The sequence below is a fragment of the Astatotilapia calliptera genome, chromosome 8 (assembly GCF_900246225.1).
Source record: "Astatotilapia calliptera chromosome 8, fAstCal1.2, whole genome shotgun sequence".
Classification (NCBI taxonomy): Eukaryota; Metazoa; Chordata; class Actinopteri; order Cichliformes; family Cichlidae; genus Astatotilapia; species Astatotilapia calliptera.
In genome coordinates, this window is record NC_039309.1 from 3,924,588 (window position 1) to 3,939,000 (window position 14,413).

The window sequence follows — 14,413 nt, forward strand, 5'->3', positions numbered from 1 at the left end:
TCACCAACACCAGCAAATGACCAGAGGACTATACTACAAACAAAATTCCATTATGCACTCAGCTCCACTAAACCTAAAATTTCCTGCACAGCCTCAATCCTAAGCATGAAAACCCGGTGACCAACTACAAGAAACATCAAGCGGGGTATCAAACAATTATTTCTCCCACTGTAACAGTAAAATGCAACATTGTTTCAAAAAAGACAAGACATTAATGCTCCAGAAAATTGTTAATCGTGGGATTTATCGCACAGCGCAGTAAAATAAACATTTTAATTAAAGTGAATTATTATATCGCTGAGTGTGCTCTCAGCGCTGCTGTTTGTTTCTAAGGTGACGACTGCACACATTCGAGTTCTGGAACTTTAAACTGAATACATCTAATGTCATGGTCCTGCAGCTTAATAAGGGAGACGAGGAAATTGATTTAGTCTGTCGGCAGATAAAGTGAAATTGATTTTAATTATTGAGCAGGTATTCTTGGTGTGTGTTCTGTGTTCTAATAGCTGTAATTCCAGCAGCATTAAAGAGACTTAGCAGCAGATTAGAATTTTCAGCATCATCAAATTGATAAATCTTTACCTTCATGACATTACAAAGGCCAGATTGTGCTTCATTCACTGGGTTTAGTAAGGTAGTAAAACATATTCCCCTAGCAGAGAATCTAAACTGCACTTAAGGATCAAAGAAAAAGAGTCATTTCGTCTTATGTTAAACCCAGAACATGACCTACTCCTGACCAGATGACGCATTCGGCACACATTACCATAGTGTGTTATTCAAGGTTCAGTTTATTCAGGTAGTTTTTCTGCTGTGATGTGATGCCACCACGATTCTTTTCTTTTGCTGCTCTAAAAGTACAGGTAGACTTTCATGACACTAGTGTAACTTTCTTTGACGGCATGCGTTATCGCGACAGGGGTGCCATGAAAATTAGGGAAAAAGTTCACTTCTCACTTCCAGCAACAGAGAGTATAAAACATGTGCATAGCCTCTGACTGTGAATAATGAAGCCAGTGCACAAGACCCTTAGGCCTGCATTCTAATGGCCAGTAGGGGGTGACTCACCTCTTTGCAAAAAGATTGAGTCCTAGAAAACTCTACAGGAAGACCTCCCTCGACCTGTGCAAACACTTTCCTGATAAGTACATGGGTGCTATCACTAGCTAATAAGATAAATCAGTGAGTGGTTATGAGTTTTTGTGTTCCAGAAAATACATAAATCGAGCCTGAGGTGCAAAGCTTCTAATGGCAGAAACACTGATATCTGAGTGGAAGTTGGTTCGCTAGCCAAATTTCTTCGATAAGTAACATGATGCAGTTCCATGATTACATACAATAATGTAAATCAAAGGATCACAGTTATAATTGCATTTAATTTAATGAGTGTAGCTTGTGTGTAAATGATGTGTAAACTGAACTTCTTAATTTTGCTGCACCTTAGAACAAAGTTTACTAAAACTTTTATGTAAGAGACGAGTGTGGGATGTGTGCTCTGACAGAGTGGACAGGATGCTGTACACCCGCCAACACGGAGCCTTGTTTGTTGCCTAGTGGCCTGAATTGACGTGCTGGTAAATAAAACATAGCTATAAATTAAAGATGGCACTCACTGGGCCTTGGGGGGATGGATGGACGCTCGTGTGCTTGTCATAATGCTCTGGAGTGTGTGCTTTTTGCCCTTGAGCTACTCGCCCTCACTTTGCTGCACACATACACACCCCCACAGGTGTCACAGGTGGCTAATAGAAACATATAACATTGTGATGTATGCTCGGCCTTGATTTCTCTCTCGAAAGCTCATTGAGAGGTGACATCAGAGGCACTTTTCTATAGGTGGCGAAGCAATTAGCGCGCACAGCCACAGCTTAGCGAGAAACAAATGCACCCTGAGGAGAGAGAAACAGTGGAAATGTAATTACAGAGGGGTGAAAAAGGCTTGTTTACATGCTTCTTAGGTGGATTAAAAGCAGATTTTGACTTTATAAACACTGGATTGCAATATTTAAATGTAAAGCAAAAATTTGGAGAGTGCAGTGCAGAATGCGGGAGGGGGGATTGTGGTTAAAAGAAAGAACACTAGGAGGAGGAGGAGACTGAGGGTGTGACAGGCTGACAGGCCTGAATGACAGACCAAGCAGAAAAACAGACAGATGAAGAGAGAAGGAATAAATACAGAGCAGTGACAGGAAAAAGAGAGGAAAGGCAGAGAGACAGACAGAGATGACAGGATAATTAGAGATTCATGGATTCCTGGTTGACCGGTGAGAGGAAGAGCAGCTGCTCTCTTGCTACGTCTGGCCAGGGGGGCTGAATAATGAATCGCGATACTGGAAACACGCGCTGTAACCCCACATACGCCACGCCGTGCGGCAGCAATTACCCGCAGACAGATGAAGAGGCAGGTGGAGAGAACTTCAAAAGGACTCACGGTGTCCCTGTTAACTGCCATATGTCAGGAAAAGGGGACACCAGTTCAAGTCCAGTGACAGCAGGGCTGTACACAGACCTGCTGAAGGTTCACGGGTGAAAATGAAAAAGTGGCACCCCTGTCACGATAACACATGCCGTCAAAGAAAGTTACACTAGTGTCATGAAAGTCTACCTGTACTTTTAGAGCAGCAAAAGAAAAGAATCGTGGTGGCATCACATCACAGCAGAAAAACTGAACCTTGAATAACACACTATGGTAATGTGTGCCGAATGCGTCATCTGGTCAGGAGTAGGTCATGTTCTGGGTTTAACATAAGACGAAATGACTCTTTTTCTTTGATCCTTAAGTGCAGTTTAGATTCTCTGCTAGGGGAATATGTTTTACTACCTTACTAAACCCAGTGAATGAAGCACAATCTGTCCTTTGTAATGTCATGAAGGTAAAGATTTATCAATTTGATGATGCTGAAAATGTCTAAATGTTTTCAGACTATTTCCCAGATAATTTCCCACGTGAGCATAAATGGCGACTCATTGTCACAATTTGTGCTCATTTTACTTTCCCTTCAGGCTCTTATTTTGAAAGTTTAGTTGTCGTGTTAGTTTGCTGTCCTGGTTATCATCACGGTGGTCATCAATCTTATTCAGATGCTTTACCAAAATTAATGCAGCAGTTATAATTCCAAATATTCCTGTATGATTTCCTGTCAAAAAGCCTGATGCACTCACTCAAGTGACTTTATTTTGTCATGCCAATTAAGGCCACTTGCAGAGAAGGTCAGCAGGAGCTGCACTGTGTCTTTGTGGAACTAGAGAAAGTATATGATAGGAGAGGAACTGTGGTACTGCATGAGGAAGTCACTTAATGGTACATGGACTGGTTCTTGTGTTGCACTTTTCTTTTTTATTGAGCAGTCAAAGTGCTTTATACAACATGCCTCGTTCACTCGTGAAACCACTTCTTTCTGTCTCTAAGTGCTTTCTAGCACTTCTATCTATTCACACACATTGAGACGCCTGTGAATGCATCAGGAGCGACTCCACCAACCTCCTTATTAGTGAAAGACGTGCTCCACCTCAGAGAAGCCTGTGAGGGCACGGAGCAAAGCTGGATGGCAGCATACAGTCACTATAACGTCACAGTGGTTATGACCATCTTTAAGCTACAGCCTTTACAATCCCCACATTTTGTGTGGGCAAATCTGATGGCACCGCACCACAGATATGATCAAAGATGGCTCACGAGCACAGTGGACTTTTACATGGTCAGCAGCCATGAATTATATATGTTTTTAATTGCTGGCTGCAGGCGTAGGCAGTGTGCCAGCAGCCAGCTCTGGCCCTCCATTATCAGCTTTATGCTATAGGTCAGGTCAGAGAGCCCACATAAAGGACTCAGTCAGGTCCAGGATCAATTCAGAGATGCTTGTAGATAACTGGACATTTCCAAAAATGAGCTTAGCAAATGCAGGATGAGTACAGGTCTGCAGAACTCACAATACCTTACAGCTGAGGTATCCTGAGTAGTTTGGGAGGAGGAGGATTTTTGGAGTTTAAACAGATAGGAGGCAAACCTGGATAGACACAGGGATATAAAAACAGAGAAGAGAACATCAGAGTGAAATAAAGCATGTTTCACAGTCATTAAATCCACAGCTTGATAGATGAGGTATTTTAGCAACTGAGAATCAAAAGCTTCAAACTCCTGCTGGAAAAAACAACATAAAGCCAGAATTAATCAAAGACACCTTGTCATTAAAACAATAAAACTAATGTATCAGTGTGTTAACATATTATATTGGGCAAGTCTGTCATTAAATACGGATGAAATTATTGAAACGGTCTCAGGCTGCCTTTCAATTAGATGCCATCCATCTGGGTTCAGAAGAATGTCTACTTTATTGATCTCTGCATTTAACCCATTCACTCAGTGAAGCAGTGGGCAGCCATTGGGCACCCGGGGAGCAGTGGATTTGAACCACCTCCCGGTCATGGGGCCACCACTCTACCTACTGAGCTATCCCTGCCCCTGCTAAATGGCTCAAACACCTTTTGTTTGTCACTGCTCTGGTTTTAATTCAGTTCTTCTATTTTTAGACTTCACAAGAATCGGGCAGACAGACACTTTGATCCTTGCGTGAATGTGAGTTATTATGCCAAAAGTGGGTCAGGTAAACACCCCGCTATGTTATTTTAATGCATTTCTAAGACTGAGCGGACAGATTTGAATGGCTCTCCTGGATGTCATGTAATGATTTAGAGAGACAAAGAAGAGAAAGCGTTTCAGCCACTGGAACTGTGGGAGCTGCTGCAGCAGGGCTCATATTGACTAATTAATTAGGATGGAAAAGCTCCGGCACAAAAAATAAACAGTTGAGAAATAATGAGTGCTGTACAAGTATGTGCCATTTCTTTTTAATCTTGCTCTCTGCAAATTTTAACACTAAAACACACTCAGCCAAGGATGCAGTACCAGCAAAGAATTATTAAGGTGCTATATATTATAGATTTTTTACTTCAACTTTCTGTTGCTGCCCAACAAAATTGTCGGCTGTTCTTTTTTATGCTTCTCAGTTATCACTGAGTCAATATCTAAATTTTTTATGTAATACTGGTCAATTTAACAGTCAGGGGAGTCCGTGGTCAGGCACAGGAAGGCAGGCACTGTGTAAACAATCCAGGTGAGAGAAGCAGGGAAAAGGCAGTCCAGGAGGTCATACAACATGAGGTCAACACGAGGAAGAGCTGGACACACTCAAACGAGGGCAACCGCCTAATTGGGTGTAGATGAAACTGGTGAGGGTGGGGCGGACAATTACAAAGCAGTGAAAACTGAAAACTGACAGAGGAGCAAAGTGATGAGCCGCCTTTCTCATTGCTCAAACTGCACATCCTCGACTCCTCTCTTTATGTGTTATTAACTCCTACCAGAAACACAAGCGGAGGAGGTGAGGACGAGATGAGAGCAGAGAGGAGTTGAAGGAAACGGGCATTTAACCAAAAATGAGCCTTATTTTTAAGAGACGTCAATTAAATATGATAGTGGCGCAGCAGCTGTGTCATAAATCGTTTTATTATAGCCCAACCACTGTGGGATTTTATGATGTCAGATGTAACAATGCTCAGTTTTAATTAAATTCACAACATGGCACAATGTGACAAGATATTCTCCTTTTTTTAATTATCCACACATAAAAAGTGAAAGGCGTACAATTTATCATCTTAAATAACTGAAACTTATGAAAGGAGATGAAAGAATTTCCTTCCTGTATATTTCAATAACAAAAAATCATAATCGAGTGAAGCTTTTGTGGCTTCGTGATAATTTCATTGTACTCATTTCTATTGTTTTCATTTAACTGTGTGCATTTAATATCAATATGTTGGTGCAAATGGTTCAGGATGAGTGGAAGGTATTTATGTGAGGAGACTATTTTACCATGAAACCAAGTATGACCAAGAAAGACAGGAGGATGGAAAGCAAAAACAAAACCAACACAACCATGTTCATGTTCGTGTCCTGAGGGGGCGTGTCTAGAAACATCTGTAGTAGCAACAACTGCATGCATTATGTTTTTTTCTAAATGTATTACATTTCATATATTGACATGAAAAAGTTGTTTTGCCTTTACCTCCACTTTAGATTAGCGAGGCTGTGACACCAAGAGTGCAGCGGGTTGATGACCACTGGTTGGAGCACAGATAGGAGAGAGCAGTGATGCTCTGCTTAACGTGAAAATAAATTCCTGTCAAATTCAAATTATTTCCTTTGTCATGCTGATAATATTACAGTGTGAACAGTTATGATTTGACAAAAAAAGAAAAAAAAAGAGAGCAAATATGTGAATATAGGAGATGACCTAGTTGTTCTGTCTCTTATAGTTCCAGCTTGCAGCAGTTGCTCAGGGTCTGTTCAAGTTATCATGTGCAGTATGATGTTTGAAGAGTGAAGAGATAAATAAGGATTGATCTGAAGCTTCCCCCCTCACTCCATTTGGCAGACTAAATACTAAAATTTGGGTCACATCGTCAGTGCAGTACCAGTGCTGTAAACTCTATGCTCACGCTGATATGCTGACACCAAAATTTTCTATTTGTACACGTAAAAATAGCTTTTAGAGCTCTCTGTCTTCTGTACGGCACATTTGTGGTGCAGTTATTGTAAGGCAAAACTGAAAAATCTTTAGGTGACATACAACCCAGGTGCAACTGGACTTTTTTAATCCCTGGTGGTGATAAAATGTATTCCTCTAGCACTTTATTGTGAAACAACGTAAGGTTGTGACGGAGGTGACATTGTTCCATCTACACTGATCCATGCACAGCTTTTCAATATTTTACGACGTACGAACAGTGAAAGGATTCGTCATATTTTACAAGATCCGTGTAAAACGGAAAAATGTACATCAGAATTCTCCATAAGGGTGATATCTGCAAATTCTTATTTTGATTGGTTGTACTGAAGTCATGGATTTGTGGCTGCCATCCGTGAGATAGGTTGGAAACATCCTCCTGAAAAGTGTCAGGAAGAATCATCTGACCGTGATGTTTCTTAAGGTTTTCATTCAACAGTGATTCACCATGAAACAGGAAGTTCTTTTCAAGGGGTCAAAAAGGCTTAAAAAGTTCTCGAAAATTGGCAACATACATCTGAAACGATGAGAGCTTTCATCATCTATGGGTCTTATGTGGTAAAATGACTTCAGCACCACCTACAAAATGTTTATGAAGCAGCCGCGGCGTTACACTTAACTACACCTTTGTTTATGAAATCCAAGCATATCATGTAAAATCTATGATGTATAAAAAATTCCTCCAGGGTCTGTACATTAAATCCAACTGGAAGTCTACACTTTTAAATTTAAGATGTTGTAGCATGCTGAATTTCAATCATTCATCACAGCAGAGATTGTTATGACTCAGGGTGAATTGTCCAACATGTTCCAAATGTCACATGTTTGAGTCCAAATCTGGAGACATCTAGATGTTAATATTTAGTCATAGTCAAAGTGCCACCTAGTGGCAAAAGGAAGTTATAAGTACCTTATTGGTGTAGCAGCCAATTAGGCATCCACAAGACAGGAAACACCTCGAATGCAGCACACCTCAGTGTCCAAGGGATCCATCTTTGTTGGTTATGGTTTGTCAAATTTGAGTTTCCTGTTGAGGATATTTAACCTTAAAAAATTAAAGTGTGTTTAATAATTTGATTAACGTTGACTTAATCCCATTTTTATGAAAATATGCGAGTTGACTTTGTAAGGAATACAAAGACATGTAGAAAGCATTTGAAGCGCATAAGCAGTGAAAACATTTGACTTTTATGCTGTAATGTGTCAACGGTGTATTCTTGGACTGGGTTTTATTTGATTACGATGCTTAGCTTGTTGTTGGGTTCATGATTGGTGGCTGCAGCGCTCCCAAAGGGCAAAACGCTGACAATATGAGTCATACACATGATCTACCCAAGTAATTTGCTGCTAACTGATTGCTCTGTGTACGAGCTGTCTGGCTTTCCTCACCCTAATGGAAGCACCTCTATTTGGGTTTGGCAGCTACAAAATAACAGTAATCACCTGCTTTGTCAGTGTTAGATTTCTGGTCCAAAGAAAACTTCATAAGCAGCCTAATTCTGCTGTCACAGGCATTATATCAACAGATTTTCTTCCAGTTTGGCTGGATACAGGTGGCAGCAAACCAGAGACAACTGAGCTAAATAGCAAAGCTTCACTTTGTATTCCAGTGAGCCCACTAATGCGATGCTTAATCCAAAGGGTAAACTAGGACCTGCAGTGATATACGCGAGCCAAAAAGACAAAAGAGCTCGAGTCTGTCTCAAAAGCAATAAAGAAATAAGACAGAAAATGTGTGTGTGTGTGTGTGTGTGTGTGTGTGTATATATATATATATATATATATATATGTGTATATATATATATATATATATATATATATATATATATATATATATATATATATATATATATATATATATATATATATATATATAAAAAGAAGAAGTAACTGCTCTCACAGCTAGAGATTGACTAGGTACGGCACATATGCTACAGCAAGGGGGAGCCATGACAACAGGTCAGGGGGGAGATATCATCATCACCCCCACCTGAGATTGCGTACCAAGCCCCAAGTATGACTGAAGAAGTAGCATTGAGTGTGAGAGGAACTGACCTGAACGATAGGATCAGTAAAGCGCTATACAAATACAGACCATTTACCATCATGGCGACGCTCGTAAAGAAAGACAGGACCCTCAAACTCCCAGACCTCTGGTACAGGACCCGAGCTTGAAGGATAAAGACCGCCCACAGGGGCGAGAGAGACACATAAGTCTGAATATAATGAATGAAAGGAGGAATATGTGGAATGCAATGCATTTCAAATTTTTGTAGTTAAATCAATTAAAAAGTAGTTTTTAGTGCGAACAGCTAATCAGCAATTTAAAAACCAAGTTTTTACTATTTTAAAGAAGACAAAGGTCCAGACAGCAACAACAAATGAAACAAAGCTCATTTATTTCAGCGTTCACCTATCCTTCCCTACCCTATTCATTGGCCAGGTACTTCTAACTTATTATTAGTTGGACTGTACATTTTCAATAGTGTTAGATCTTCATTAATTTGGAATGCTTGATGCAAATGTTCATTCATGCTGGGAAAACATATTCCAAATTGATGATAAAAATAAGTAAGTAAATAGAAGGTGAAAGGCAAGAAACGACTAATGACAAAGGGTGGCTCATAGTCTCAACACCCAACTCAGCGTTGTTGGGGCTGTCATAGGGCACCAGTCTGTCACAGCGCTAACACAGAGAGACAGCCAATTTAGCCACCAGTTAGCCTAACAGCCGTGGTAGATCAACCCTGTAGATCAAAGACAGTTTTTCCCTTTAACTTTGTGGGTTTTATCCTATAAATTTGCTCATTTTTTCTCGTTTTCATATAAATATGTAATTTATTCTTCATAACTTCAAAATCTGTGTTCAATGTTTTCCTGATAAATCTGTGGAGGATTTTCTCATGTTTTTACTTCTTCCTTCCTCAGGAAAAAGTTTTTTTTAATATAAATTTTTTATTTTTTCCTCTTAGATTTGAGTTTTCTTCTCATAATTTTCTCTCAGGAATTTAAATTTTACTTGTTAAAAAAAAGAAGTCATAGACTAAAACATATTGGATGAGAGAAATAATGTCAAACATTCCACTAGAATGTTCATTCATATTAAAAACCAAACACTGGGTGTTTAAAGGTCTGAGACTTGTTTCTCTCTTTTTACTCATCATTTTTGTGAGAGTTTGGATTTCAGTGTGTTGAACATGAGGGTGAAACATTTTTCCTTTCCGTATCCTGTATATTTGTATCTCAGTATCATTTGCCACAGCTACAAATTAATGTGCAGTTTCATTTGGCCTGTGTTAGTGAAGGTCACCGTGTCCCTTAAAGCTATCCCAGCATGCACTGACTGAAAGTCGGTCAGGCTGACAAGGAGCCAACATGACCATATTTTTTATCTGAGGGCATTTCTAAAGCACCACTTGACCTGAGTTGCATGTCATTTTGCTGTAAAGAAAAAAAAGACTAAACATCGAGGTGAGAGTGGACCGGCTTCATTCACAAAGGCCACGATTCAAACCTGTAAGAGAAGCGATTTCAAACGAAAAGCTAAGAGTTTAAGAAGCATCAGCATCTCTCTGCCTTCCAGTTGTGCATGAAAGGCTGAAAAATTACAATTTTCTCCTCTTTTCTAAGCATCGATCCCAGCCAAGCAACACAGTCTGCATTTTAATTCCTACTAACAGCCAGTTTGCTAATTAACTATTTTGTGCATCACATTTTAAAAGTAAGAGTAAACAAATGTCCTTCACAGCTTCTCACACACCTTTTAGAACAGAAAGTTCACTCAACTGAACGATAATTAGCAGTAAAAGCTGAAACTAGAGAATTAGAGCTTTGTAATTATTATTTAGAAAGGTCAGAAAAGTCATTTACTTTCAACTGAAATCTAATGACTGCATTTTACAACCTTAGAAAACGGTGCATGTTCTGCTATCAGCTCCAGCACAGCACACAGTGCAGAAAGCTACAAAGTAAAAGTTCGTTGGTCAGATAAGTGACAATGAGATAAAGTCTTCTTGTGCAGGGTGAGAGTGGGTAAGGTGGGCAGGGAGACGAGCTCAAAGCAGGTACTCTGAGTAAACACATGTAAGCATAAAACAGTACAAACAGGTCGGTAAACTCGAGCTCCTTTTTAACCAAACTTTAACCAAAGTAGTTTCTTTTTAAAATATGGTTCCTGTTTCCCACGACGACAAAAGCATTTATGCTGCTGCAAAGAAAATGTGTGTTCATGCAACTTTTAATGCAACACAAAAATATTAGAAACATAGCAGACACAAGAAAATGACAACAGTTTGAAAAGAGACAAAGTATCAAAGTTAGTATCAGTTTTTCCCTTGTTGATTATTGTACACACAGACATATGATAGATGAATTCAGTGAATTTTATTTTATGCACACAAAAAGCAAACAAAAAAATTGCAGGACATCAGGAGCTTAATTTTATTTATTTGATCATTTATTTTTGGATTTGATTGATCATATATTCAGATGCACTTTTAATGGCAGACGTTTCTTTATCATTTCAAGCTGCTGATCCAAATTCAGTGATTTCCGCACCAGGAGTTATCAAACACAGGCCCATTGAATCACACACTTTGGCTGGATTCATTTTTAAATATCTGACTCTTGCACTGAGTGTTAAAACCTAAAGGCGTGCTCTCAGTTCCCCTCCTGAAAAGATTAGAAAATTATTTCTTCCGTCTCTTTTTCATGGATTGTTGAACTTGAGCTGAGGAGACTCATTTCTTTTTTCCACTCGGGCTCTCCAAAGAAATTAAATCAGTTATCATGTAGCCCTAATTGTGTCGCTCATTCACACGGCTCTTTTTGAAGCCTTCCTGACCTGTCTGCCTTCTGTCTCTTTTACCCTTTAATTTACCTGCCCATCTAGGCCAACAGAGAAAAGAATTTGTTGCCATAGCAACGCCTTGGCAGTAAGAGGAAGGGTTACCCGAGCACACTGGTATTTAAACACACACACACACACACACAGAGCGAGAGCGCAGGTCAGTGGAGAAATCAGCTCTTCAGCTTCTGCAGCAGCAGAGGATCTGTGCACAGTAACCTTAAGGCAGCCTTTCATGTTGCTCCACCAAAGGGCTTCCAGATTTGTCTTTTAATGTTCATCTAGTTTGGAGGCTGTTAAAAGCTTCACAGTAATCTATTTTAAGTCAGAGCGGGCCCTTCGCTCGGAGCGTCTTCAGGAAAATGTTTCGTGACTTTTCTGCACTAAAGTCACCGGAAGTCTTTCCAGAAATAAAATGCAAAAGAAAATATTGAAGCTGTCAGCAAAACCATGCCACATAAAAATATGAATAAAATAAATCAAAAACACTATTTTTCTTCAAAGAAGAAAAAGAATTGAATCGTCTTATCAACAGGGTTTCCCATCATGCAGCAGGAGAGTCCCCGCAGAGGGACACCACAGGCAGACCCTCCTTTACTATGTACGTTTTAAGTCTTTACTTCAGGAGGAATAAACTTGCTGCTCTCTCTGCTTCAGTGTCAGACAGCAGAGGTGAAGGTTCAGATCTTTACTGATCCTCGTAACTTCCACCAGGCAGCTTTTTTACATTTACATTGTTTTACCAACTTGCTAAAACACTGGTTTGCTGTGGGACAGTTATCTATGACTAGTTAATCTGTTGTATGCACTTATTTTCCCTTAGAAAAAAGTTGTTAAAAGCTTTTCTGCTATTGAGATCCTCAGTCTGATCCTACAGTATCTGGATGGCAAGAATTCACGAAGACGTCACAGAGGGGAAAGAACAGAAACTGACCACGAACCAAAGACAAGAGTATGAAAAAGAACCAGGGAGCAGGTAGAGCGGCGTCAGTCATGCAGACAAATTGCATGTGTCACGTTGGATCCAGATGGGCTGTCAAAACTGTCTGATGGCACAGGCAAAGGAAGTGATGACGTGTCAGCTAACATAGAGGTTATTTTGTTCAGACATGAGTACCTGTGTCTCACAGCATGTGTTTAACATTCAGAAACTAGAAGATGCTACCTTATAAAGTGGAGTTATTCAGCTTTGCCTTATTTTCTGTCACTTATCTTGAATATTTACATCAAACATGGACAAAACATAATGTAAATATATCATAAACTAGAGGAAATACTTCTGAATCTGAGTTCCTGCCAATACAGATACTGTACACCATATCAATCAATGCATAAACAAAGCCACATTAGGGTTAGTCAGTGTGGGCCTCTTTAATGACACAGCAGATAGTTCTGAGGGGTCTGTGAGCCCTTCCCCCCCCCCATGTACCACCAAGTTTCTGTATCGTTATATAATCTTTAAGCTCCATACTGGCCAGATGTCATTAAAATGAAGTACTTTTTAGTTTGTTTTTTACTGAAGTCTTTAATTAATCTTAAGCTGACTTTGTGACATCACCTAAACCTCAGCAATGCCTTTACAGGTCCCTCTGTGATTGAGAGAGATAGAGAGAGATTTTTTTTTTTTTAACAAATTGTAAAAGTGTCTTGTAACATTAATTGCGACTTTTTTGCCCCTTTGATATGAATTTCCATTCATTTGGCAAACATAATGGATAGCTGTGAATGTTTTTACCATCGCAAGCTTTGATTTTATTGTAATTTTCCACTTCGAATGACTACATTGTGATGTTTGCACTGAATCGTGGATAACAGACCCAGATTAATAGGATTTACTGCTGCAGAAGCCTCAAGGCAGACACTTAATACCTAGCATGAACGCACGAGATGATTCAGGTTAACCCCTTTTTGCATGAAATTGATTAAAAACTATAGTTGATGTTTTTCAATGTGTCATAAATATGGGAAACAGAACAAGAAACAAATGGAGCCTAAAAAAAAAAACAAAAAAAACAAAACAAAACAAGGATACACCTCCCCGGACCGTCACTTACCCACTGCCAAACGGGTCATGCTGGATGATGGTCTCATCTATGGTCTCTGCAGACTCTTTCACATCTGTCACACATGCTCAGTGTGAATTTGCTGTCTGCGATGAGATCAGGGTGCCAATAACAGAGCTGCCAGTTCTGTGTGTTCTCAGGCTGACGCCAACTGAACAGCGGTGTGCTAGCACAGGTCTGACTGAAGGACATCAGGTCTGCGTGTCACCTCATGGTGTCTAACAGTTTGGCCAAAACATGCTGAAGGAGCCCACTGGAGGTCAGGTACCAGTCATGCTGCTGGGTTAAGGTCCTTCATCAGCTCTTTTCCCGTGTAACAGCCCATAAATGTGCCACCCTGGAGGAGCTGGACTATGTGCAACCTAAATGGACTGTAGGCATGATGCAAACCCACCAGCCACAAGGACAAAAAAAACAAAAACAAAAGAGCTAGAGTCAGGAGGGACGAGGAGCGATCATCAAGCTGTGGTCACCTGTTAAACCATGACCTCCATGGAGGTAGTCTCATTTCCTCTCCAGCGCACCTGTAGTCAGGTCCATTTGCACTAAAGGAGCTGAAACAGGCTCGCAGTGGTTTCTGCTCCAAACTGGACAGGCTGGCATCCCTTTGTTATGCTTTAACCGACTTTACTTAATCTGATCAAAGTTTGAGTAGTAAAAATAATCATTTTAAATTCAGAATCTTTAATATGAAAGTTTATTCAACATATAAAACATCTGAAAACATTTCATGTCAATAAAAGTCACAAATGCTGTTCAACATAATAAAATGAGTGGAAACTAAATTTGTCTTTGAATGAATAATGCCCATGTGGGTATACATGCAAACATTTCAGCAACAAATCTTCATGATAAAATCCAAAAATGAAGTGTAGTCAATCGCCCCCCTCCCCCCTGCTGGATTTTTAATTTAAAAAAAAAAAGAAAAAAAAAAAAGC